Source organism: Mustela erminea, chromosome 6 (assembly GCF_009829155.1).
Source record: "Mustela erminea isolate mMusErm1 chromosome 6, mMusErm1.Pri, whole genome shotgun sequence".
Taxonomy (NCBI): domain Eukaryota; kingdom Metazoa; phylum Chordata; class Mammalia; order Carnivora; family Mustelidae; genus Mustela; species Mustela erminea.
In genome coordinates, this window is record NC_045619.1 from 108,996,854 (window position 1) to 109,021,381 (window position 24,528).

General features: G+C 42.9%; 1 protein-coding gene across 9 annotated transcripts in view; it reads right to left on the bottom strand.

Annotated features, from left to right (window-relative positions):
- Positions 1–24,528, bottom strand: part of MICAL3 (microtubule associated monooxygenase, calponin and LIM domain containing 3) — a 197,910-nt gene that overhangs the window by 133,297 nt on the left and 40,085 nt on the right. The window contains exons 2-3 of one of the 9 annotated variants that reach the window (XM_032349270.1): positions 14,577–15,080; positions 14,408–14,486 (exon numbers count right to left, since the gene is read on the bottom strand). The exons of the other annotated variants lie outside the window; for them this stretch is intronic. The gene's annotated coding sequence lies outside the window, so the exon portion shown is untranslated. The remainder of the gene's footprint in view (positions 1–14,407; positions 14,487–14,576; positions 15,081–24,528) is intronic. 9 annotated transcript variants of the gene reach the window in all.

Genomic DNA, 24,528 nt, shown 5'->3' on the forward strand with positions numbered 1-24,528 from the left:
TAGTAAATTTACCAAGCTATGCAACCATCACCACTAAACCTAGTTTCAGAATATTTCCATCACTTCAGGGAGGCTTTTTAATAACTCCCAAACCTGAAGATGATTATGGCTTAGTTTAAGAGGCTAAAGAATATGAAGAAAGATGTTAGTATCCATTTGCTATTGCTGCCAATTCAGCATCTGGAAAGGAACTGAGAGCAAGCCACAGAAGAGAAATCACAGCCGTCTTGTCTAAAAAGCACTTGGCTGGGCTTAGTTTGAGGGACGTGGAACCTTACACAATTTTTTTTTTTTTTTTTAAAGAAGTAACAAATGCTGCGAATAGTGGTTCCCAAACTAAAAGGAAGACTACCTTAATCTGTTTACATTTTCTGGCACCCTTCCCCAGTGATGTATCAGTAGTACTATTACACAAATCTCTTTTCATCGGACAGATTTTGAGTACTAGGGCAAAAGAATCAAACAGATCTCAATTAAATCTTGAAGGAGACACTGTCACTTCCCTCCTGAAAGCTGTGTGCTTTCAAAAGCACAGTGTAAAACAAGAGGTCTTGAATCCCAAACCCAATAATTTTCCAAACCACTGATCAAACAAAAGAATTGAAATTTATGAAAAAAATGCATTAACCTTTTTGAAAACCATAAACATACAGGCATCTTAATTTTATCCATGGGATTGTAGGGTTTTACAGATGTCTTTTATCCTGAGATTGATGCTGGTCAAAAGCCATCAATTTTTCTTCATATGCAGGGTTAAAAAAAAAAAAAAGAAGCAGTGAAGGGACAACTGAATCAGAAAATCAGGAAAGGTTAGAAGGCTACAGGTCCACAACTCCCAAATACACAACTGAATTGCTTAGACATGAATACACTTCCCTGAGTGCATTTTACTATACTCATCTTCAGCACTCTAGAGGTGCGGGCCCTCCAAAGAACAATCAGGCTTGCTGAGGGAATACCCCAAGAGAGAAGTATGACTCTATTGAGAACAATCAGAAGGCTAATCCAGCAAAAGACAGAGGACTACACAACTGAACTCTCCTCCCCTGGTTTCTCTCGGGTTGCTCCTCTGACTTCTGCCACACCGAGAAATAATGAGAGCTCCCAGGACTCTACCCTTGACTTTTTCTTCCTTTTATTTCATTCTGCACCAATTTTGTAACTCCCTCCTGGACATCTCCATCAGAATATGTCAGGGCACTCCAACTCAGGTACTCGAAACAGAACTCTTCATCGTCTCTTCCAAACTTGTCCACCCGCCCCCAACCCTGAATTGTAATCCTCGTATAAAACTGCCACCCAGCAAAGCCAGAATCCCAGGTGTCAGCCTCCACATCTGTCTTCCCAAGTTCTCATTGGCGAAAAAAAGGGAGATGGGGATTATACTATACTAAGTACTGGAGGGAACACAGGACAGTACAAGATACATTCATTCCCATTTGGTCTTCCTAAATTACTCTCACATATCCCTTCCTATTCAAATTCATTGCCCTGAAGTTCGTTATCTCTACATTAATTCCTACAACAGTCAAAACATACCTTTAGATCTCCTAGATGCAGATCCTGCCTCAAGGTAGGTTTTTTATTTTTTGTGGGAAGGTGCGTGCATGTGTGTGTGTCTCATAAAATTGATCACTTTAGCCATTTTATAAGGTATACAATTCAGCGGCATTAAGTAAATTCACAAAGTTGAATAACAATTACCACTATTTTCAGAACTCCTCTCATCACCCCCAACAGAAACTCTGTAATGCATTAAACAGTGACTCCCCATGTTCCCTCCTCTCCACCCCCTGGTAATCTCTATTCAGCTTTCTCTACGGATCTGCCTATTTTAAGTTACCTCATATATAAGTAGAACATATATTTGCCCTCTTCTTCCTGGTTTGCTTCACTCAGCATAACATTTTCAAATGTTTATTGACAATGTAGCATGTACCAGAACTTCATTCCTTTTTATGGCTGAATAATGTTCTACCATCTGTGTACATTCATCCATCTTTAGACACTTGGGTTGTTTCTATCTTTTGGTTATTGTCAATAATGCTGCTATGAACACAGCTGTACAAGTTTACAGACCCTGTCTCAAGTTTGAAATTCCAGTTCATATACCACATTTCTTTCAAAGTGATCTTCCTAAACAAATCGAATCATGCCACTCTCTTGTTTTCATACTCTGAAAGACACCATCTTCCTGAAAGACTAAACTCCTTGGCTGCCCCCCCATGCTAGCCCCGGCTTCAACCTCATCCTCATCACTCTCTACATCTGCCTTCATGTGCGCCATGCTTCAGGCATTCACATCTGCTGGCTGCTCCAGAAACATGCTATGCTCTTTCCTGTACATTTTGTTTTCAGAGCTTACAAGTTGCATGCCCACCCATGCACACACATTCGACCTCCTTCAATCTTCTCTAAACCGAGGTTGATGATAAATATGAACCTACTCGTCCATCAGGGCTCCCTTTCCACATTTTCTCTGAGCGCTTCTCTGCCCAACTTTTTTGCTCTTCCCTTCTTCCTAGGTATAGATCTCTCCTCTGCTCCTCAAATACCTACCACTGGATTCTAAGCTCCTAGGGGATAGCGAGTTTCATAGCCAGGTTTCTATCCTCAGCTTTTAGCTGAGTCAGATCCACAAGTAACATTCAAAGCTTTATGGAATGAATTAAATTTTTGGCTTGTGTGTATGTATTTTGAGTGCTCAAGATAAACTGTATTTTTAAAAAGCAACAGAAATATCTGTGGGTCCTATATTTTATTTTTAAAACCACATGTAGGTTGGGTTGCTAATTTCCAGTCCTGAACTGTATTAATTCCCTGAGAAAAGAGCAATAAATAAACACATTTTTTCCAAAGGCTTCCCTCTTCAAACATGCCTGAAGCCCCACCTATTCACTGTTTCAGAAGGAACATGCCTCCTTAAAACTAAAGGGCTACCTGTAACAAAAAAATCTCATATCCAGAAGATGCAAAGGATTTGTACAAACGAATAAGAAAGATGTAGACATCCAGTGAAGAAGGAGCTAAGATCTGACCAGGTACTTCACAAAAGAAGACATCCGAGTTGCCAAAAAGCATATGAACAGGCACCCAATATCATTAGTTATCCGGAAGATATCAAGCAAAACCACAATGAGATACTATCACACACCCATCAGAATGACTAAAATTAAAGACAGATAATACCAGGGGTAGAAAAGGATATGGAACACCTGTACTCTCAGATACTCAGTGTGAACTGGCACAACCACCTTGCAGACTGTTCAGCAGTAGTTCCTGAAGCTAAACATACCTTTAATCATATAAGCCTCTGAAATTCTATTCTTGGAAATACATCCAAAAAAAATAAAATGTCTATGTTGATCAAAAGATAAATATAAGAATGTTTATAGCAGCTTTATTCATAATACCCCCAAACTGGAAACCACCCAAATGACCAAAAATAGCAAAATGAGAAGTAAGCAGCAGTTATACTCCTATACTAGAATATTATGCAGCAGTGAAAAAGAAGGAACCACTGCAACGTGTAACAACACAGATGAACTCACAGATTAATGGTGAGCAAAGAAGGCAGACACACAAAAGGATCATACTGCATGACTCCATTTATATAACAATCATAAGCAAATGCAATTCAAATCTATGTGCAGAAGTCAGTCAAAATAATGACTGCAGGGTGCCTGGGTGGCTCAGCTGGCTAAGGCGTCTGCCTTCAGCTCAGGTCCTGACCCCACGGTCCTGGGATCGAGTCCCACATTGGGTTCCCTGCTCTGCGTGGAGCCTGCTTCTCCCTCTGCCCCTCTCTGTCTTTCATGAATGAATGAATAAATAAATAAATAAAATTTTTTAAAAAATGACTGTAAGTGATGGGGTGGTATTACAGTCTGGGAAGGGGCAGGAGGGGGCCTTTAGAATCCTGATCTGGATGGTGTGCTGGACAGTGCTGTGTCAGCTTAGTTAAGCTGGGAACTATGTTCCCCAGAATCCCCAGTTAGGGTTCCAAGTTAGAGATGGCCAAAAAAGGAACTTGCATGAGATTTGGAAAATGGTACTGAATCAGTGGCCATTACTCTCTGAAGGTCTTAGCAGTCAAATGTGGTAATGGACAGAGACAGAGATCCCTGGCAGGTTCCAGCAGGTCCTTGTTCTCCCCTATACTGTTCTTCCGTCTCACTGTTGACCCTCTGATCCACCACCAGACAACTGGCTGTAGACCAGAATGGATAGTAGCTGCCTAGAGGCTATGGCTTCCCACAAAGCTCTGTAGGTGGCTCCACCCCAGAAACAGATGCGGCAGACTTCTCAGACTTCCCTGTAGCCTCTGACTTGTCCTCTTATGCTGATGCTTCAGGCAGACTCGCTAGTGACTCTTCTCTGATTCCAATGCCCCACTTTGGACCTTCGCTTTCCTAGCTCTTCCCTCAATCGAGTAAGGTCTAATTTCATGAATTTCTGTAATAAATCCTTTATAACCCAAATTCACAGTAGCTCAACTTCCAACTGAACCCAGTCAGACACATACAGATATTTACATATATAAAAATTTTAGTTGCAGGGGTGCCTGGGTGGTTCGATCATGGAGCGTCTGCCTTTGAGTGCAAATTAAAAAAAAAAAAAAAGTCAAAACAAAGGGATTGGGAGGGAGACAAACCATAAGAGACTCTTTTTAAAAAAATTTTTAAAAAGGTTTTATTTATTTATTTGGCAGGCAGAGAGAGAGAGGAGGAAGCAGGCTCCCTGCTGAGCAGAGAGCCTGAAAGGGCTCGATCCCAGTACCCTGGGATCATGACCTGAGCCAAAGGCAGAGGCTTTAACCCATTGAGCTATCCAGGTGCCTCATCACAAGAGACTCTTTTTTTTTTTTTTTAAATTTTTTTATTTTTAAAGATTTTATTTATTTGACAGAGAGAAATTACAAGTACACTGAGAGGCAGGCAGAGAGAGAGAGAAGGAAGCAGGCTCCCTGCTGAGCAGAGAGCCCGATGCGGGACTCGATCCCAGGACCCTGAAATCATGACCTGAGCCGAAGGCAGCGGCTTAACCCACTGAGCCACCCAGGCGCCCCTCACAAGAGACTCTTAAACTCACAAAACAAACTGAGGGTTGCTGGGGTGGGGGTAGGTATAGGGTGGCTGGGTGATGGACATTGGGGAAGGTACGTGATATGGTGAGTGCTGTGCAATGTGTAAGCCTGATGATTCACAGACCTGCACCCCTGGGGCAAATGATACATTATAGTTAATAAAAATAATTAATTTTTTAAAAAGTCAAAAAATAAACCAAAAAAGGGCATCTCTTCAGGGTCCTAAGAGAACTGCAATCTGAGGGGCATCCAGCAGCATACATGAATGAAACTTACACTATGCCTCACATACCAAGGAAGAACCTGACACAGTGCTACTTGGCATAAGATGGGGATAGACAGCTGGGAATCCAAGGGGTGCGGCCTCTGACCAAGAGCCAGGGTGGTGCACTTTATAAATAGTAAATAGGACACATGCTCCCTGCCTGGCAAGCTCTCAACTCCCTGGAACCAAGTTCCACAGTTCAGAGTAAGTTTTCACTTTCCAAGGGAGAGTCGCCAAATTCAATGTGCACATGAGTTTAGGGGTCTCTAAATGGGTAGAAAGGGACATGTGGGAGAAGGGGAGAGATGAGTCACAAATCCAGCCTGTGGCATTTAGAACCTGCAATCGGGAGGTGCAACAGCAGTTTCAGGCACAGACACCCTGCCTCTGGTTGTACCCACAAAAGAATGAGATGTCTACCCGGGCATTCCCAAAGCAGCTATTTTCCAGGCAGAAGACCAAGAGGTCTTGCCCCCTTTCACCTCATTCATCAAATTATTTGTTGAGTTTGCAGTGTATGTCAGGCCGAGGAAGTTTACTGTTATGAAAATTTAAATACAGGGTGCCTGGGTGGATCAGCTGGTTAAGCATCTGCCTTTGGCTCAGATCATGAGCCTGGGATTGAGCCCCACACTGGGCTCCCACCTCAGCAGAGGAAGTTTACTGCCTATGGAACATATGGACAGAAAACAAGTAAACATACAAGCATATCATTACAAAATATGAGTGCCAGGAAGGAGATGCAGATTCTCTGACTCAGAATAATAGGAGGGGCCCTAAAATAAGTTGGTCATGGAAGCTCTTCTGAGTAGGTAACTTAAAGCAGAGGTCTAAAGGACAAGAAGAGGGAACACCATGTGCTCAGTCTTGAACATTTCCACAGGTTTCCTCTCTAATTCTTTTTTTTTTCCTCTCTCTCTCTCTAGCTGATTCTCAGTGCCATCTTCCTCTACAAAGAAAATGGAGTCTTGGAACACTGAAAAAATACAACACAATACAATACAACACGGGAGTGATGTCTGTCTATATACTGCTCTCAACCACACCACCATATAGGTAGCATTTCCTGCTTCTTAAAGCACTTTCACATACATTACACTACTTACTCCCTGCACAGTTGAGTATGGAAGGCAGATGCTAATGTCCTCCTCTTGACGGCCAGAGAAAATAGTTGTTAAAGATGAAATAAGTTGTCCTGAGTCACACAAAAAGCTACCAATACCACTGCAATTTAAAGGTTAAAGTCTCTCCATTATTCTCCCTCTGCTTCTTTATATCATACTTTTAAGCAAGCCCAAGGTCCTTCCAAGGACTCATCAACCCTCCAAGGACAACAATTTAAATTAGATAATATCAAAGTAGCCTTCCCCATCTACTTCAGTCCTGTACTTACTTACTGTAAGAAGACAAGTTTAGCTCAAAGCAGGGGGGAAAAAAAAGGATGCTCACTATCAAAGATGGATTGCTTACTTTGCCGTATCCCACAATGACTTCTATCATGGCACCTATAAGGTTAGTTATACTCCAGTATAACCAGTTTATGACTGTCTCCCAGATCTCTAAGTTCCCAGGGACAAGGAGCATGTCCTATTCCCAGCATTAAAGCAGTTAAGATAGGAGTAAACCAAACAAACTTTAAAAACCAAACCTCATATATTTTCTCCCTCTTATAAATGGTCGCAGCAATCAGATTTCAAGCTAAGAGTAAGATTTTACAAATACTCTGTGCTTTGGAAGGATGAGGCTTAAGAGGTTTATTGGCCTATTTCTTGTTGATTATAACAATTGTCACCATTTACTGAACTTTCCTATGTGCCAAACATTGTATGCTGGCACTTCACAGAAATCTTTTAATTTGGTCTTCACAAGAGCCCTACAAGACCTCTTATGATTCTCACTGTGCACATGAGAAAACTGAAAATCAGAGGATAATTAACCTGTCCAGCTAATAAGCTGAAAATGGTAACATTCAAACCCAGGAGTGCATTACTCTGAAGCCCAAATTATCCCATCTCTTCCCCAAGAAGTCTAATGCGTCAAAAATGGAATACAAACATAGACCTCTGAAGGGCGACCAGAGCACCCAACGGGAAAGGAAGTCGTTCCAAACCTTAGACATTTGATATCATGATTTATTATACCACCAAGCACAGCAGGGTTCAGCTCCAACCACTGCTGAGGGAAAGATGGGGGATGGGGGGTGGGAGGTAGTTTCCTTACAATGAGGCCCCTAACGACATCAAACCCGAGAGCTAACTGTGCTATACTCTGGTGCCAAATACAGTTTTAGACAAAAGATTTGGATGTCAAGATGAATTAGGAATCCCTTGCTCTAAGACGATGCTTTGATAATCAGATGACTGGAGACTAACTAAATGGAAGCTGAGCAGAGAGTGAGGCCACTTCTGCCTTGTGTTCCCACCAGTGCTCCTGGCTCTAGCTGAAATCTCAAGGACATTAAGCACTTACAGCAAAAACCATTTGGGTAACAAGTTAATGAAGGATAAATATCCATCCATACAGTCACTAGAGATCATGATTCCAAGTAAATACCGGGCTCCTGCTCCCCAACCCCTGGCCACCGCGTGGAACACTGCAAGCTCCCCAGTTAAAGAGGGGAATGGATGGGGCTGAAATGTGGCTACAACCCCACTCAGAAAAATATACACCTGGTAAGGAGCGGCATGCACACACTACTCACACAAAGGCCCTCTCGGAGCCAGTGATGGCCACGCACCCCTGACTTACATCAAGGAGAGCAAACACCATGAGATAGGCCATGAAGCCCATGAGTGCCGATCTGGACTATGGGCAGCAAATTCGCCAGGTAGAAGGGCTCAGATTCAACTCTGTGTACCTTGTCAAGGACAGACCCATCTGTCTCTACAATTCTGAAATTGTAATCGCTTCACTTCTAATCATAATTAGAAATGAGAACTACTTCCTGGCTGGAGAGAGACTTGAGAAACTAGGCTCCTATCTTTATATTAAATTAGAGAGACTGCCCTCTCCGAAGTCAAACAGTCCTACCCACTACTGCCTTGTCTACTACCAGAAAGTTACCTCACTCAAGGCACCTTGGAAACATGTGACACCCGTTCAGAAAACATCTGGACACACTTTAAGGAGACATAGGAACATGTTATTATATTTACTGAAGATACTAATACTCCTCCAAGTAGCCCTAGAAGTCATGTCATCACTATCAGCAATCCTGTTCTGCTCCTAGGTCAGAACATGCCTATAAGATCACTACAGAAGGCCCTGGGCTTTATAACTCGGAGGCCAAGGACAAAAGGCTGGCAAAGAAATGCCAAGGTCTAAAGGTTCTTCCCCAACCCCCACTACCAAACATACAATGAATTTTTCTTCCTTTATTGGCAAAATGAAATAATCAAATTATAAATATATTATTTGCAAAATCTTTAAAGATTTTCACCTTTGCCTTTTTAAAAAATTTTTTAAAAGATTTTATTTATTTATTTGACAGACAGAAATCACAAGTAGGCAGAGAGGCAGGCAGAGAGAGAGAGGAGGAAGCAGGCTTCCCGCTAAGCAGAGAGCCTGATATGGGGCTCGATCCCAGGACCCTGGGATCATGACCTGAGCCAAAAGCAGAGGTTTTAACCCACTGAACCACCCAGGCGCCCCTGACCTTTGCCTTTTAAATAAAGTATACATATGTGCTATATTTTCAAGACAAAGGAAATAGGTAAATTTACTTAATCACAAGTTATAAAAATATATGTACTACTCAGCCATAAAAAAGAATGAAGTCTTGCCATTTGTGACAATGGACCTAAGAGGGTATTATGGTAGATGAATTAAGTCAGACAGAGACAAATACCAGATGATTTCACTTATATGTGAAGAATAAAAATCAAATAAATGAACAAACAAACAGATGCTTGAATAAAGAAAAGAAAGTGGTGGTTGTAGGGGCAGCGAGGTACAGATGACAAGCAAAATAGGTGAAGGGAATTAAGAAATACAAACTTCCAATTACAAAACCAGTAAGTCACCACCTAAGTAACCTATTCCTGATTACAATCACTGACTTTGTCAATTATCAAAATAGCGTTACAGGGAAAATAAAATAGTTAATGTTATTTCAAAAGATGTTTAAATCTATACATTAACCTGACTTCTGGGCAAAAGGAACCAACTGAATATCCTCAAATCATTAATTAGCAAAAAAAAGCCTGGGACACGGGGCGCCTGGGTGGCTCAGTGGTTAAGCCGCTGCCTTCGGCTCAGGTCATGATCTCAGGGTCCTGGGATCGAGCCCCACATCGGGCTCTCTGCTCAGCAGGGAGCCTGCTTCCTCCTTTCTCTCTGCCTGCCTCTCTGCCTGCTTGTGATCTCTCTCCGTCAAATAAATAAATAAAATCTTAAAAAAAAAAAAAAAAAAAAAAAAAAGCCTGGGACAGATGAAGTTTATAAAGAATGTGATAACACATGATATTGAAATTTTCTGCACTGTCTTCCAAAACATTGTAAATATGTTAATAGGTAATATTGAGATGACATTTTTCCAGGAAGCCTATAAACATTGGAATTCTTTCTGCTCCCAGCCACCATATTCAAAAAGTTCCCAAAGACCATATATGAGAGGTATCCAATGACTGAGAAGCTAATCATCTTTATTAACATATTTTGCATCCAAATGCCAATATTAATTTGGGCTAAACCATGTCATGAACTTCCTTTTCCTGGAAGGAACCTACACACTCCAGATTAGGACCCCAAAAGCAAATAATCAGGCTTCCTTTGTATTCTCTTAAAAGACTAATATGTTAATATATTATTCGATTACTGAAAATAGGTACTGAAATGAGCTAAGAAATTTTAAAAATGAAATAAGTCATGGAGATGAAAAGCACAGCATAGGGAATATTGTCAATAATATTGTCATAATGTTGTATGATGACAGATGGTGATTATTACTTATCTTGGTGAGCACTGAGTAATGTACTGAACTGTTGAATCACTACGTGAAACTAAATATAACATTGTATGTCAACTATACTTCAATAAAAAGCATGTAATATTTAAAAATTTTTTAAATTTTTTAAATTTTTAAAATGTTGGGGGGGGGGGGCGCCTGCATGGCTCAGTGGGTTAAGCCTTTGGCTCTGGTCATGGTCTCGGCGTCTTGGGACCGAGCCCCGGGTTGGGCTTTTGGCTCAGCAGAGAGCCTGCTTCCTCCTTCCTCTCTGCCTGCCTCTCTGCCTAATCTCTCTCTCTCTGTCAAATAAATAAATAAAATAAAATTTAAAAAAGTTTAAATGTTAGGATTGTTGCTCTAGTTAAACTGATCTACATAATTTATTTGATGAGAATGAAATGTTACATTTAATGATAAACCAATGCTCTAAAATTGATCACATTATATCTTTCTAATATTAAAAATTTCAAATCCTATATATCTCTATTCAATAAGGGATTGTTAATACTGATGATCACTCGATTACTATGGTTGGATTTGAATAAAGGGAATAAAAAGTCATCAAGATTATCAGTAAGGCTCCCATCCAAGTACTAACCAGGCCTGACCCTGCTTAGCTTCTGAGATCAGATGAGATCGGGCGCGTTCAGGGTGGCATGGCCGTAGATGAGGAAGTGGTGATGCAACATGGGGGCTGAAGTGGGTAGGAGAAGAATCAATGAAACAAGATGGGATTGGGAGGGAGACAAACCGAAAGTGACTCTTAATCTTACAAAACAAACTGAGGGTTGCTGGGGGGAGGGGGGTTGGGAGAAGAGGGGGTGGGGTTATGGACATTGGGGAGGGTATGTGCTTTGGTGAGTGCTGTGAAGTGTGTAAACCTGGCGATTCACAGACCTGTACCCCTGGGGATAAAAATACATGTTTATAAAAAAAAAAAAAAAAAAAAAAGATTATCAGTAGGGCTAGTGCTCACTCTTCTTCAATGGAACTGATACAAAATTTACTGAATACCTTACTTTCAATAGTCAACACCAAATGGGGAAGACTCCTGAGCTTCTTATGTTACCAAACTTTTCTTCCCATAATGCCCTGAACTTCCTTGTTCCTTCTCTTACCTTCAAGCCTCAAATCTGGCCATTGTGCATTCTATAACTATCACTCCATACCCAACCAACTCCCCTACATATACAGCCTCATTTCCCAGAGCTTTCTCCCTATTCTTGCTTGAACTGAACTTTCTCCTAAGGCATATCCTCTGTAGTCTTTCCAAGTAGGTACTTATTAAGAGGCAATATGCTTGGAGTCCACTGATTTCCATGGTGTCTTCCAGATTTCACCTGTCTACCATCTTATAGGATACCTGGATGTTTCAGAACCAAGGTCTGATTTTTTTCTTTTAAGATTTTATTTATTTATATGACACAGAGAGAGAGAGAGAGAGAGATCACAAGCAGGCAGAGAGACAAGGCAAAGAGGGAGGGGGAAGTAGGTTCTCCGCTGAGCAGAGAGCCCAACATGGGGCTTGATCCCAGGATCCTGAGATCATGACCTGAGCTGAAGGCAGAGCCTTAACACACTGTGCCAACCATGCGACTCCCAAGGTCTGATTTTTTCTATTAACTGCACGGGGGTGGGCAAGGCAGAGGGAGAGGGACAGAATTTGGGTGGGGGAGGGTAGAGGGAGAAGAATCTTAAACAGCCTCCATACCCAGTGTGGAGCCTGATGTGGGGCTCAATCTCACAACCCTGAGATCATGACCTGAGCCAAAATCAAGACTCGGATGATTAACTGAATGAGCCACCCAGGTGCCCCTCATTAGCTGCCATTTTATTTTTATTTATTTATTTTTTTTAAAAAACATCTTTATTTATTATTATTATTTTTTTTTTTAAAAGATTTTATTTATTTGGCAGAGAGAAATCACAAGTAGATGGAGAGGCAGGCAGAGAGAGAGAGAGGGAAGCAGGCTCCCTGCTGAGCAGAGAGCCCGATGCGGGACTCGATCCCAGGACCCTGAGATCATGACCTGAGCCGAAGGCAGCGGCTTAACCCACTGAGCCACCCAGGCGCCCTAGCTGCCATTTTAATATCTGGTCTTTCTGGGCCAGTTGAACACCACTTCAAAAACAAGATTTCACACAGGTGAAAAGTATTTGTGAATCAGCCCACAAAGAAGAGAACTGATCCTGATGAAGATTGTTAATCTGTACAACACAACATTAGAAAAGGCAAATCAAACCTGAAGATCAAAGGGAACAGCAAAGGACTAGTTCCATGAAACAGTCAAGTCCAGTGGTAGAAGATACAAAGAACATAATATACCTGGGAATAAAAGAAAAAAAAAATTGCTTATCACAGGAAAGAGGCAAAGGTAGTATAAACTCAAATCTGTATAAATACAAGAGCAGTGGCAGCTACAGAGGGGCTCAGAAAGGGAAACTAGGTAGAGAAAGGCATAGAAATGAGGTAGTGAATACTTAAGGAGTTAAAGAACATTTTCTCAAACAATGGGCTAATTTCTTCTCCAAGAAAAAGCCATAAATTCTGCCTCCGACAGGTTAGTGCCAAATGCTCAGAGAGCTATTAAATCACAGTGTAATAAATTACACAAAACCAGCCAAAAGCCATGCAAACTCCCACAATCAGGTCAGAACTCTGAAAGAATGATGGGCCAACCTACTCCCTCCCACCTGCACACTAAAAGTATACAAGACACCCAACTGTGCTCAGAGGCCACCAGACAACTGAACCAGGTAGAGCACTTCTTCCCCCCACTTGATCACAGGTACAGCAGGTGCTTGTACTCAACACTGACTGTACCCCACAATTCTGGTTCTCTTAGACTTATATTGAGTCTTCATTTTGGTTACTGTGGGGTAAAATGAGGCAAAGAGCTGTTCCACACCATTTTTCTCTGGCCTGAAGAAGTGAACAAAAACACTGTCTACTTAGCCAAGTTGAAAACCCAGCCATTCCCAGGAGGGGAGACAAAGCCTTCCATCAGTGGAGAGTGGTAACAGCAGGCCAGGGCCTTGAGCATTTAAAGCACTTCCCCATTCTCAGTTTTTCTGGAGAAATCTGGGGCTCAGAGAGATGCCCTCAGCAGACTATGACTGGGTTCCTCCCGGAAGACAAGGGGTTCCCTTGCAAAGATGGAAGTTAAAAGAAGGAAAGAAGAAGTAAGTTGAGCCGTCAAATGCCACACCAGAGCAACAGGTGTCACTGCTCAGAAAATGTAGGCAATTCTCAACTATTAGAAAGAATTATTTGATGATTAAGAATTTGATGATGGCAAAGAAACTACCACGTACTTCAAATGTACCATTCTGGGGGTACATTTTACTATACTCTTCAGATCAGCTATTTATTCATTAGACTCATCAAGAAACTTGACAACATTTACCAACATGCAGGCCCTACCCCCGATCAATCCAATCCGAATCTCTGTGGTGGGATGGGTAGGTATATGTCACTCTCCCCACACCATGATTCTGCTGAGCCACCAAAGTTGAGAAGAAAGGAAACAGAAGGCAAATTTAGGAATGCAACACACATCTGGCTGAATAATGAAAGGCTTATCTACCTTCGAGTAGGCCTTCTCCCTTACATTCATGTCAATCACATATTTGAAAAATCTCTACTATCCCCAAATTTAAAATAACATTAACAAAAAGGGAGTTTCCCAGCAAAGAAATGAGTAATATTCCACACAGCTCAAGGAAATGGTGTGCCTAATCTTTCAGTGTGTATGTTTTGTTCAGGAAAATGTAAACCAGCTGTAATGTTCTGTCTCTCCTGGGGTGAAGTTACACTGCAACGTATCTAAAGATAGCCCAGTGATTGTATGTTTGCAGGGAAGCACAGAATTAAGCACAATCCAAGTGGGTGAAGAAGACTGTATGTGAGTGACTGTGGTTGCCAGGCCAGCTTTAGAGTTTCCTTTTGTCCAACAAATCAACAAATCAAAGTCCTGGGTGCTTCAGTGAGAGTAAATATAGACTGCCCCCACCAAGGACAGCTCTGTGGGTTGGGAGGGACTCCTATCCAGGCCTCTGTCCTACCAATGATGCCTCCTGTCAGATATGCCTCACCTCCTCCACTTACCAGAGTGGTGTGACTTTTCCGGTCAATCTTTTTGGAAATGGTCATTAAGGTTAGTGGTAATTCAAGTATGACCACAACTCTGAAAAAAGAAAGGTAGGTTGAAAAAATATGTCCTGAGGTAATGTGTAAAATCTAAGGGGAAAGGCTTTCACATGCTCAGCGACCTTACCAAGTCTGAAGACCGTCGTCAGTGGATACCTGATGAAAGACAGAGCTTTGTTTAGATGCTTCACTCATTGGTTCTATCTGTGGCAGAAGCCCCTGAAGGAGCCTAGACTCTCCCCTAGGCTTCCAGATGTTTTGAGCAGCTATAGATGACAAGGGTCTATTATTGCTGGTAATTCTGCTGCACCGTATAAGGTGAGCCCAACCCCTGATGTCAACCAAGGCAGTCCTGAAGGTTCAAGTCTGATGGGTCCCACCCCAGATTCAGGCCAGGCCTTACTGCTCTGCCTGTACCACAGTAGGCCCAGGAAGGTCCAAGGTGAAAGTGAATCTCATCAAGTCCATTCAAGACTAGAATCACATGTAACTTCTCTTCCTTGGGCTCTTCAGATCAGATGTAACACTCTGAGGTTGTACCATCCCCTTAATTCACATACTAGAGTTGTCGTTATAGAGCTGAAGTTTACTTCCATGACAGAAGCATGCTGACAGCAAGAGTTGCCAAGTTCTGTGAGGAACCAAGTGAAATTTTTCCAATTATTATTTATTTTCCTGAAATTAACTCCTATTACTACCCTTTCTTGGGCCAATATAGTTTCCTTGAAAATACCTCTATCCATCCCTTAAACAGATTTAAAGCAAAAAGGATCAAAATCTCTTCTGTGCAAAAAGCAGTAGGTCCTCTTGGGGAAAAAACAAAGGCTCTTTCCATATATGAGAAGCTTCCCTATTCCACGTGCTGGAGACTGAGCTTGATGAGTAAATCAAAGTGATCTGTTGCCATGGCTCTGCTCCCACCTTTTTCCATCTCATTTGAGAGCATGAACTGGAGGAGACAACAGAGCAAGAGCTCTGCTGTCTGCTGTTTTTCGTCCTGGCCCACAGAGAAAACAATCAGTTTGAGTTTTATGCCATGACATCATCAGCCACCAATCAACACAGAGAAGGTGGAGCAGGTTCTGTGAAGGAAGCCAACCATAACGACTGTCAAAGACGGTGCAGGTGTGAGGAAGGGTTTTCTTTTACCCTGTTTTTGTGTTAAACTACAGGAGAAAGTGAGAAGTAGAGGGAGAAAAACTTGTCTATGGAAAAAATATAGAAACTCCGCAATTCCCTACGTGTAAGTAAAGACCATCTAGGCCCCTATACCTGTCCCTCTCCACCTTCCACTCCTGGCAAGACTGACACAGAAGCCTTTGTTCTGGGAGGCACTGAATGGAATCTTCCCAGTGCTCCCGGCCAAGGAGGCTGTCAGTTTTAGGAAAGTTGTTTTTTGTTACCTGAGTGTGCGCGAGTACATTTGTATGTGTTTTCAAACAGGATTTCAAAGTAGCAAAGGGAGTGGGAAATATAAGGAAAATACTTTGCTTATCTAGACATTAATTAAATCTCTACCCAGAAACAAAGCCGTTCTTACCGGTGCATGACAGCTGGAGGTTCTGGGGACTTGGTTATTTTCAGTACATTCTCCTCCCAGAAAACACTGACCATCTTATGAATGAAGCTGTTTAGCCAAGGTTAGAATATGCAAGAAGAGAGGGGGTGTTGGTGGTAGGGGGCACAGGGATCCAGGAGAGTACAGGGTGAAGGAGAAAACTCACAGAGCAAATATTGTTTACAACTGCAGAGCCAAGCTAATGCAGTCTCTCCGCCTGTTCAAGCATATTATTACATTAAGTCCTGAACAATAAAGTTGGAGGCAGAGAGAGCAGCCTCCGCTTTGGCTAATGGCACGAGGGCAACATTCCATGCAAAGTCTGCCCAGCAACGTGTGCGCCAGCTCTCCTGGGACTCTACAAGCTGAGACTGCTGGACACAGCCAGGCAGCAAGGAGAACAAGCACTCAACTCTGATTAAAGGCCAGAGTGACTAGGTTGCAAGAGATGGGCACTACGTTCACATGACTCTGTATAAGAAAGCATGTAGGAGGAACTACATTTTTAAATGAAAATAGGGTACAACTGAACATATTAAGAGAAGCAGAGGCTGCTGGGCCCTCAAATAGCCCTCTGAGATCCAGGCACACCATGCTGGTAGAAGAGGGAGGAGTTACTGGGAAATCACTGCCCTATTTATTTCTGATAATATCACTACACCCCTCTGAGCTCTTAAAACTTACTCTATGATAAATATAGTATCGAATGCCATTAAATATAAATGTCTCAATGGGACTCCATTTTTTTAAACAGAGTGACTAGATAAGATTAAGTCAGTCAATATAATCTAATATTAGGTTCAGGCTAGACTTACTCTAGCCTTTTAGGGATGACTGCTGTCAACTGTGATTCTCCCTGACTTCCAGAAGAGAACATTCAGCTTTTCTCTCACATTGCCATTTCTGTCTTTACCTTCTTCCAAAAGTTGTTTCTCTTGCTGGGTGAGAGTTCCATTTGTCTCCGTACTTCCTTCCCCGGTTGGGCTCAGAACTGCCAGCTGATAGCCTAAGTCTTAAAACTACCCAATGGCTTGTGCTTCCTTTTCCTCCGCCACTAATATACATGAAAGTCTGCATTCAAGGACGTGGTGGGCTCTGGGCTCACACTGAGGTTCACCCTGGCCCAATGTGAAAGCAGGGTCCTTGGCTAGCTTACCCCACAGACGGTAGTACCACCATCTTCTGTGAGTCCCAAGTGCATCCCCACCCACCGCAGGACAGTCACCTGTGGCAGAAAAAAAAGCCGCCCCTTAAGAAGATCCTCAATCATTGATATTCCCTCATTTCCCCCCAAGTAAAACAGCAAAATTCACAGGAGGAAATGCTTTCTTTTACCAGAGAAGCTATGCCTTGTGACTTGGATGTCATGGGGTAATGTGGACCACAACACCCAGGGAGAGGAGTTCTGGGAGAACAGTGGGGTTCCCCTGCCTCAAGCCTGCCAGCAGCATCAATGTGCCCCAGTTCTACCACATGCTCCCACACCTACCAAGAATGCCTTTCTAGTCCAGCCCCCCTACATCGAAGACCATAGACAAAGTTCATCTTCTGCCCAGAGATCAGAGAAAGGGTGAGAGAAAGAAACAGATATATTTAGCTAAAAGACAAAGATAAAAGGAATGAAATGAGTCATAGAGGCCAACACCACACAAGGACTTCATTAGTGCCCAGCCCAGTGGAAGGTCGGGCCACGAGCCATGTCAGGGTAGGATCAGGGCTGGGGTCAGTTTGCTGAAGAGTACAGCTACTTTCTCAGGTTACAGGAAAAGGCAGAAACAAGAGCAGAAGGGCATATACAAGCAATAACCTTATTTTTAAGTTATTAGAAATCTGGTCTGAAAGTCAGGATAGAAAATTCTCCCTCAGAAAAATGGTACCGTTTATTTAGAAGGAAGATATGGCAAGCAGGTATAAATGACCTAAAGCATCTCAAGGACTTTCTATTGTTTCCCTTGAAGTCCCCTTCGGCTATCCCAGGGAGAGTAGAAGGGACTCTCACCAGCTTGAATCAGCAACTTTTGCGCCTGCTAGATAGTCTGGGAGGGAGGTCAGGGAAGATTTCAAGTTTTCTGTGGTTGGGGGTGGGGGGTGGGGGGAGGCCAGGGGTGGTGCGGGGAGGAGACCACCATTTTTTAAAAGGACTGAAAAGGGAGGGACGGGAGTAGCTGACACAGCTCGCTTTTTGATCTTCTGTTCTGCATCTGGTATGCCTCCTGTGTGAAAGAAACAATGACCCAGACTGTGTATTTACGGTACAAACATGACCCAGGGGAGTTTCTTCCATTCAGTATAAGGAGAGTTGCCTTATAAATGGGACACATCTTTCTTTATATGTGCAAAAGATCTCTTGAGAAAAACCTCTGTGAGAACACCTACCCACAGTCCCAGAATGTCTCAGCATCTGACACAATGAACCATTTTAGTGCCAGGCACGCAGGGACATGTGCACGCACACACTCCCAAACACATATATCCCCAGAACTTCAGGGGACACACATCCAAAACCATCAGGCCATTTGGGAAAGTTCCTTTTATCTGGAACATACAGTAAAAGTCTATATTTTGTGGTGATGTTTCTTTCTTTTCTTTTTTCTTTCCTTTTCCTTTCTTGCAAAAGCTTGTATTTTATGATTATTTCTTTCTTTCCTTCCTTCCTTCCTTTCTTCCTTCCCTCCCTCCCTTTACCTCTCTCTCCCTTCCCTCCTTCTCTCTCTCTCTTTCTTTCAATGAGAGGTGATTTATTTCCTCTTCTTTATTCCAAAACCATCACTATACTCCAAGCTAGGTTGTCATGGGAGGACCACATCTGACCTGAAAGAACAGTAAGCAGGTTCTTCCAAGCTGCCTATTTTTAGCCTCTGGTCCTTCCTGCCTTCTTCCCTAGGGGCGCCCCGCCCTCTGCGCTCCAGCAAACGGCTCTGGCTGGAGCACAGGCTCCTGACACCATGTGGGAAGGTGAGGCTGTGGCAGCCCTGATACCACCTCCCCACCCTTCAGACTTCAAAGAATACGGACTGAGGAGCCTGGAGTAAAGTGGGAGAGAGAAATTTTTTAAATCACAAAGAAAGTAGGAGTATGACTTCAGAAGAGAAAGACTGTAGGTAAGTTGTTTGTTGTCCATCTAAGAGCAGAACAACCCTTGCTGTACCACACGGCTCGATTGGCCGACATTCTCCTCTTTGTTCTCTCAGGCCAGCCCACAGCTCCTGCACACAGTAATCTTGCAATCCGCACCCCCGTGGGCAAGGCTGAACCAGCCAAGACAACTACTCAACCTGAAGGCCGCCCACCAACCTAACTACTCCAATCACACAGTCAGCCTCACCCTTAACAAGCAGCTAATTCCGAGGAAAGAAATCCTTTAAGGAAACAGGGAAACACTCTGATACAGCAGCCTCATGCTAACTCCAAGATAATGGCCCTCCTTCCACTAAACCTCAGGGTATCATATACACACAGCTGTTACAAAAATCACCAATATGAAGAGAAACGTCAATTTTCATTGGCTTGTCGTTGTAAAATTACAAGTATTAAGCAGCTGTCTCAATCCCTTCAAAATTAAAAGTTTTTAACATGATTTGTAACAAGGCCAGACATTCAATGCTGAAAACAAGGCATTTCATCTGTTTTATTTTGAATCAAGAGTAAAAGATTATGATGGTCCTCCTGGTAACCTTAATGATTTTCACCTTCAAAGAGCCAGAAGCGTATTTGTGACACATTCACATACACCCTGCCTGGCTCCAGACAGACACCACGCGTTCAACAGCAAAAAGTAAAACACAACCTGTCAATGTGGATCTCGGCCATCAGCTCTAAGGTCTCTGAAGTCCCCAAGTCTCTGCTCCAACAAAGTAAATGCACAATAGCTTAACAGGTCCCAAGCTGATCTACCAGATGCTTATACCATCCATCTCTCCTTCTGCTGCTTGCCATTGAAGGACAAATTAGTTGGAAATCTGACAAGCCCTTACTCCCCTCCCTGCCCTGTGCAGAAGTATATATAAGAGCTTGCAGGAAGACGTTTTGTGTTGCCACAATCTTGTTGGCTTTCTATACCTATTTTTTTAAAAAAAGATTTTGTTTATTTGACAGACACACAGAGAGAGATCACAAGTAGGTGGAGAGGCAGGCAGAGAGAGAGGGGGAAGCAGGCTCCCGGCTGGGCAGAGAGCCCAATGTGGGGCTCGATCCCAGGACGCTGGGATCACGACTTGAGCTGAAGGCAGAGGCTTTAACCCACTGAGCCACCCAGGCACCCCTCTATATCTATTTCTGAGAGCTCCCAAGTCAGCTATTTAGACCAGAGTTCACCTTTCAGTAGTCTGCTTTGTGCATGGATCTGTAAAAGAATAACTACTAGGTGGGAGAGGGGGAGATGGGATGGGCATGGTATTCCAAGGCAGGGCTAGCAAGCAGCAGTGTTCTCCCTTCGTCAAGCTCCTGCTCCTCCCACGTCCTCACACACCAGCTGAATAGCATTTAATACCAGGCACTCCTTCCTGGGACGAGCATTCTTAGGGAAGTCAAATACACAAGACTGGAACCTTATTTCTCAGGAGCTTATGACCTATCCTGGAAATCATAAAACAATACAAGGGAGCGTAGTTGTAACATGACTCTTAAGAAAGTTATCTCTGTTTTATCCCTTTTATAAAACAGAAGATAATTCAAAGATGAACAAGAATCCAATGAAGGGACAAACTCCCACAGGACACACACAGACAGCAAGTGATGAAGTTGGGAGACTCCACCTACAGAAACATGGCTGGTTCCAATGCCTATATGCCTCTTCCGCAAATGCTGCTTCATCTGGTGGACTCAAATTTGTGTCCTCGCTCACATTTTTTTAACCTTTAGCAGTAAATTTTTATGAGTACGCATGTCACATCTCTTATATGATCCATACAGGCTCTGACAAATTTTCTATATTGATATGAATATATTTATGAGCGTGAGCAAGTACAACTAGAGGGGAGAGGCAGAAGCAGACTCCCTGCTGAGCAAGAAGCCTGGTGCAGGGCTTGATCCCAGGACCCTGAGATCACAACCTGAGCCAAAGGCAGACACATAATAGACTGAGAGGGGGCACCCCTGGCGCTATGTTTCTAACATGCTGTGATCAAGGAGCTAGAGTATTTCAAAGGTCTTTCTGGGCTGGCGTGGTCTAGAAAAGGTAAAGAAGTAAATCAGAAACAGAGCCCTTAAAGGACTGAGTAGAACTGGAGAAGTCTGGGGCGCCTGGGTGGCTCAGTGGGTTAAAGCCTCTGCCTTAGGCTCAGGTCATGGGATCAAGCCCCGCACTGGGCTCTCTGCTTAGCGGGGAGCCTGCTTCCCTCTCGCTCTCTGCCTGCCTCTCTGCCTACTTGTGATCTCTATTTGTCAAATAAATAAATAAACTCTTAAAAAAAAAATTGGAGAAGTCTAGGGTGGAGTGTTGGGAAGAAAGAAAATGTGCATTATATATATATATATATATATATATATGTATAAATATAAATAATTTTTTAAGTATGCCCCATACCCGCGTGCAGCCAAATGCAGGGTTTGACCTCACGACCCTGAGATCAAGACCTGAGCTGAGATCAAGAGTCAGACACTTAACAGTTGGTGCCACCCAGGTGTCCCTCAAAATGATATTTAAGATGGAGGGAAAAACGAAACAAACTCCAGGAAAGAAGAAGCACAGACACACAGGTCATTCAGGGTACAGATGTCTATTTTAAAAAAAGATAAAAAACTCCTAAACCGTATCACCACTTAATTCCTAGGAATTACGAGCCTTCATTCTCTTTGAAGAACCCTGAGCTTCTTACTGACTGGCCTGAGAATAAGTTCAAGGTAGGGAATGACTTTAGTTTGTTGATCTAATAAAGGTAACACCAAGATAAATATCTTACAGAAGGCAGCCCCAACTACTCAGCTACTTGGTGATGCTCAGAAGTTTAGAGCCATGAACTTTGGCACACACTCAGCCACTAGCCAAAGAATGTTTCACAAGACATTTTTAAATACTTACCATCCCATAATGAACAGGAAAGCAAACCCCACTGTCAGCCCCACCCTATGTTGGCCTCCTAACACAGATCTCCCAAGAGAAGGGCCAGAATAGTGGTCTCTCCAACTATGCCATCTGGTGATGTGGCCCAACTTCCTGGCTGGGTCATTTCCTCTGCTGTTTCAGACAAAGTGGCACTGCCTTTTCCCAATGAATTCCTCAGCAAACAGAAATGAATGCCCAGATGCAAGGAAAGGTCACACAGTGTGCACACTGTGTTTGGGAAGAGGCAGGGTAGTGTGGCAGGGAAGCACTGTATTCAGAATTAGAAACAGGGATCTGAATCAGGGTTCTGTCATTTACTAAGCTCTATAACCTCCCTAAAGCCATTTTCACGTTTACAAAACAGAAATTATAATCCAAGCTATAAGGAGTCAAATTTGGCAATGTATATGAAAATGCTTCATAAGTTGTAAAGCACTATAAAAACACAATTCCTTACTCCTAGAGTTCTGAAAAATAAGAGACCCTTTATGACACTCTTCCTTTTATGTCAGTACTCCATTGTATCTATCTAGTGTTTACTATCCCTTTTTTTTTACAAAAGGAAAAATGGGCTGCCTCGGTGGCTCACTCAATTAAGCAACTGACTCTTGGTCTCAGCTCCGGTTGTGATCTCAGGGTCATGGGACTGAGTCCTGCATGGGGCTTGCACTCAGCAGAGTCTGCCTGAGATTCTTTCTCTCCCTGTGCCCCTTCCACGCTCATGTATGTGTATGCAAGCACTCGCACTCTCTCTCCAAAATAAACAAATAAAATCTTAAAAAAAAAAAAAAAAAAAAAAAAAAGGAGACACTCAAAGCACAAAGAAGAAACCATGGCCTTGTTTAAGGTCAAATACTAAATAACAGTTTGATTCTTGAATAACATGGGTTTGAACTATGTGGGTTCACTTAAATGTGGATTTTTTACAATACAGTGCTGTAAATTTATTTTTGTTTCTTTACAATTTTCTTTTTAAAAAAAGATTTATTGGGACGCCTGGGTGGCTCAGTTGGTTAAGCAGCTGCCTTCGGCTCAGGTCATGATCCCAGCGTCCTGGGATCGAGTCCCGCATCGGGCTCCTTGCTCCGCAGGGAGCCTGCTTCTCCCTCTGACTCTGCCTTCCACTCTGTCTGCCTGTGCTCGCTCTCGCTCGCTCTCTCTCTGACAAATAAATAAATAATCTTTAAAAAAAAAAATTTAAAAAGATTTATTTATTTATTTGGGTGGGGGTGGGGGTGAGGAAGAGAATCTCAAGCAGACTCCCCACTGAGGGAGGAGCCCAATGTACGGCCTAATCTCACGACCCTGAGATCATGACCTGAGCCAAAATCAGGAGCCGGATGCTTAACGAATTGAGCCACCCAGGTACTCATTCTTATGATTTTCTTTCTTCTAGATGACTTTATTGTAAGAATATAGTACCACCTGTACATGACTTTTGAGGAATAAAATGACCACTAAAGGTTGCCATGAAGTCAAACATTTCTCTGTTACGGGATAATAAGAAAGCAATCTACTAATTCACTTCATGAGAATCAATATTGTAATATTTTCTAAAGAAGCCCTATAGGAGTCAAAACACTTCGCTCTCTACTTGCGTTATCTGACACATGAAAACCCAAGCACAAATTGATTGCAAGCACAGCAACAGGATTCCAACACTGACTCAGTGGCTAATTAGACTGTAAAACCTTGGATAAAACACTCATTTGGGGAAAGATTCAGATTCCTTTTTTGTAAAAAGACAGGACTGTACTAGCTAAGCAATTAAAGATTTTGTTAGTGGCCAGTGCCCGACATCTATCTATAACAGGTAACAACTTCTCTGACTGAAATAGGGGTGGGTGGCCCCCAGCCACCCCAATACCCCATTCACTTCTTTCCAGACTCTTCCAACAATCTTGTGTTTTCATTTCTTTGTGGCACCACCAAGGAAACTCTGGCATCCAGATTATAAATGTCCGGAGTTAAGTGACCAGCTCTGACATGCAAAGGTAGCATGCCTCCTCTTCAAATCTCTTATCACATTCCACTCTCCCAGGCTTTTAAAATGTGCTTCAATTCTGGAGATGAGGAGGGAGAACTAAGCCAACCTGTATGCATTTTGGGGGAGGGGGAACTGGGCACAGCCTTGCCCCACTGTCACACCACCTGTGCCTGATGGGCCAGCTGGCCACGACTTACCCTCTTTCCTGGATCTACATTCCAATTCACCCACATGGATGATATTCAGCACATTGGGGACAGCAACATCAGTGTGTTCCTATTTCCAGGGAACCCCTCCATTGTCTCAGGTGGCTTTACTAAGCAATAGCCACGGAAGCCACTGCATTCCCCAAACTTGCTTTAGGTGTGAGTGTCCCAAAGCCCCCCTCCTGCTACAGGCCTATGCCCTGGTCCTCAGATACCAATTCCGAGATGTGATCTCAGTCAGGTCTTGATGGTTTCAGAGGGACCAGGGAAGGGAGAGAGCATTCT